This window comes from Adiantum capillus-veneris, chromosome 30 (assembly GCF_014529385.1).
Source record: "Adiantum capillus-veneris isolate H3 chromosome 30, ASM1452938v2, whole genome shotgun sequence".
NCBI lineage: Eukaryota > Viridiplantae > Streptophyta > Polypodiopsida > Polypodiales > Pteridaceae > Adiantum > Adiantum capillus-veneris.
Window position 1 is genome coordinate 74,733,960 of NC_140960.1, and position 3,118 is coordinate 74,737,077.

Here is a 3,118-nt window from a genome sequence, read left to right on the forward strand (position 1 = left end):
GGTTATTGTCATTGTCATTGTATAGACATGGTTATTTCTCCTATTCTTGTATAGACATAGTTATGGTTCAGGTTGTGTTTATGGTTATGTTTAACTTTCTGGTTATGCTTATGGTAATTGTTAATTTTATTTCTGGTTATGATTAAAGTGGTTATATTGGTCGGTTATGGTTTTAAGTTATGGTTATGCTTTTAAGTTATGATTATGGTTCGTTATGGTTATGCTTTTAAGTTATGGTTATGGTTCGTTATGGTCATTGGTCTTAAATCTCATGTGAGATCCTACATGGATAGCATGTAGGAGACGTATACATGATTTTCTTTTTTTTGAAAAGTTTATGTAAAAACGAAGGGAACTCTGCCGAAATTTCTGCGGGAGCACGGTTGATTGGTGCTGCTCGCTTTCTTGGGCAGAGGGCAGGAAGTCTGGCTGTGGTGGCTATGTCCATCTTTTCACTGGGCACAGGCCAGGCTACCTGCCCTCTGTCCAAGAATTTTTTTTTCTATTATGGCCGTCGATATATGCGTCGCTATATGCGTCCATATCTGCGTCGCAAATAAAGCCTTTCCACGCAGATATCGACGCAAATAGCGACAGGCTCACAGGGACGTATATATCGACGCGGTGCTGCGTCATTGACAACTTTTTTTGTTGTAGTGGTTTACTGCGTGCTGAGCGAAAACACTCAAGACTTGTTTCCCGGCTTGGCGACCTCTTGAGCTACACGTTGCATCCTTCCAACCTCAGAATTCTGCAGCATATCTTGAGATTTTGCCCTGGTATTTTCAATGTCCTTAATATGGAGCTTTTACCTTAGAGCTCTTTGGCCCTGTCAGATAGGAAGCTCCTATTTGTGCCACCTCTCTCTCTCTCTCTCTCTCTCTCTCTCTCTCTCTTCCTTCGCGGAGGCACCCTAGAGTCTGGACTATAAGCCGATTGCCCCTTTTTTTTGTCTCCTAGAGTACTTTTTGTGCTACCTCTCTCTCTCTCTCTCTCTCTCTCTCTCTCTCTCTCTCTTTGCGGAGTCTCTTTCTCTCTCTCTCTCTCTCTCTCTCTGAGCAGGTTGAGCACCATGGGCTGCAAGCCAACTGCCTCTCTCTTCGCGTAACGGAGGAGGAGGAGGAGGAGAAATACAACATTGACAAAAGCGATGCCATCCGGATTCGCTCCCCCGTGCACTCTCTCCCTCCCATCTCTCATCTCTCATCTTTCTCTGTCGCCAACGCTGGCTGGGTACGCATGTTTGAGCATTGACTGTAGTACATAGAGAGAGAGAGAGAGAGAGAGAGAGAGAGAGAGAGAGAGAGAGAGAGAGAGAGAGAGAGAGAGAGAGAGAGAGAGAGAGATGCAAGGAGCAGGTCCGCTCCAATTGGTTGACGTTTTTTCAAAGATGAAAGCAAGAGATGGTCGAGTTGCAAGTTGCGAAGGGTTTGCTTGAGAGAGGTGCTGTTAAGTATTGCTACTTCACAAAGCTACATTCAAAAATAAGCTTCTATTCCCTATCCCAATATTAACCTTCGAGAGACTTGTGGTGGATGAATGGGAGCTGGAGAACAACACAGACTGTAAATTTGGGAGCACCACTGATTATGAGAATAGAGAGTGCATCAAGATTGGCCCCACACTTCAAGACCGCTGGCCTTGAAACTCTCTCGCAGGAGCTGTCCTCCACCAACTCTACTCCCATTCGCAACACTTCAAAACTCTCTTCCTTGCATCCCACAATTTCTGCGCCTGAAAATACATCAAAACACTAAAGTTAGGTTGTCCCATGCCATGCTCTTGTTGTTGGTAGGTTGCATGGAGCACTCCATTGCCTAAGTTGTTGTCTTGGTTCCCTCACCTACATTCCTCTTCTCACCTCGTTCACCAGAATGCCTGCCTTTTCAACTCCCTACATGCCCGTTTCCCCCCTCCGGCCAAGACCTTTGTAGCGGCTTTTCTTTTGTTGTGTGGCGGACCGAAATCCTTGTGCGTTTAATGATGGTTGCCTGTTCAGCTCCCTACATGCCCGTTTTCCTACCTCCAGCCAAGCCCTTTGTAGCAGCTCTTCTTTTGCCGCGTGGTAGACCGGAATCCTTGTGCGCTTAATAAATAGTATAGATGGCAGAAGATCATGCCAGTGGTGTTACCCTCCGCATGCGAGCGCGTCCACCTTCCCCCACCTTTCTCTCTCTAAACGAGAGCTATCCACCACTCTCTCTCTCTCTCATCGCTCGACAACACCCACACTTTCTTTGTGAGTGGCATATATGCATGCAACCACCCCTCCCAATAATCACACGCAGCGGATGGGCTCCTTCTCACAGTCACTCATCTCTCTCTCTCTCTCTCTCTCTCTCTCTCTCTCTCTGCATGCAACCATTGCGCTCCCAACCACTCTCATTCTCATCCAACAGCTACCCATCAATTTTTTTCTCGCTCTTTGTCTCTCTCATTTGCCGCCAAATTTTGGGCCTGCATGGCGTCAACTCACCCAGCAACCAATGGCGCCAGTAGTTCTGAGGTGCAGCCTATCCATTCTCATTCTCTCTCAAACCTTTCTCAGAGTCAACATGAGTCATCCCACCCTCCCTCTATCTCTTGCATCGTGGCGCCAACAGCATACACTAGCATTCTCTGATCTCACCTCATGGCACCCACAGCCACTCATTTGACGTCGCTTAGCTAGCCGATATTTAATGTGCATAGATTGCAGGGCCAAAGATGGTGGGCACACACTCGATGGCAGCAGTTGATCATGTGCATGTGGGGGCACGAAAGTGGTGGAGATGTAATTCCAAACCGAGAGGGAGGGAGATAGAGAGAGTGATGGTTGGATGACTCCTAGTGGACGAGAGCTGGGCTCATGTTAAATATCGGCTAGCTAAGCGACATGTAGGTGGAGCTGACCGGGGGAGCCAGTCACGGCGCTTTTTGGGGGGGTCAACTTTTTCTTAAAAGTTATGTAACGCAGGCTGCAGTCAATGTGCAAATGTGCGTGCGTAGTGCAGTGGTACAGCTCCTGCTCCTGACAGAGAGGTCCGTTGTTCAAGCTGCGTATCGTGCAACACATTGACCTTTTAGTCAACTCCTCCCAACCGGTTTCATTTGACCGACAACCGGCTCCGACTGCCCT

General features: G+C 47.7%; 1 long non-coding RNA gene across 1 annotated transcript; it reads right to left on the reverse strand.

The window, feature by feature from the left end:
* Positions 1 to 1,344: 1,344 nt before the first annotated feature.
* On the reverse strand, positions 1,345 to 2,061 carry LOC147418217 (uncharacterized). The gene is made up of 2 exons (XR_015187337.1): positions 1,844 to 2,061; positions 1,345 to 1,734 (listed from the first exon to the last, which is right to left on the reverse strand). It is a non-coding gene; the product is annotated as an uncharacterized LOC147418217 (long non-coding RNA).
* Between the last annotated feature and the right edge of the window lie 1,057 nt (positions 2,062 to 3,118).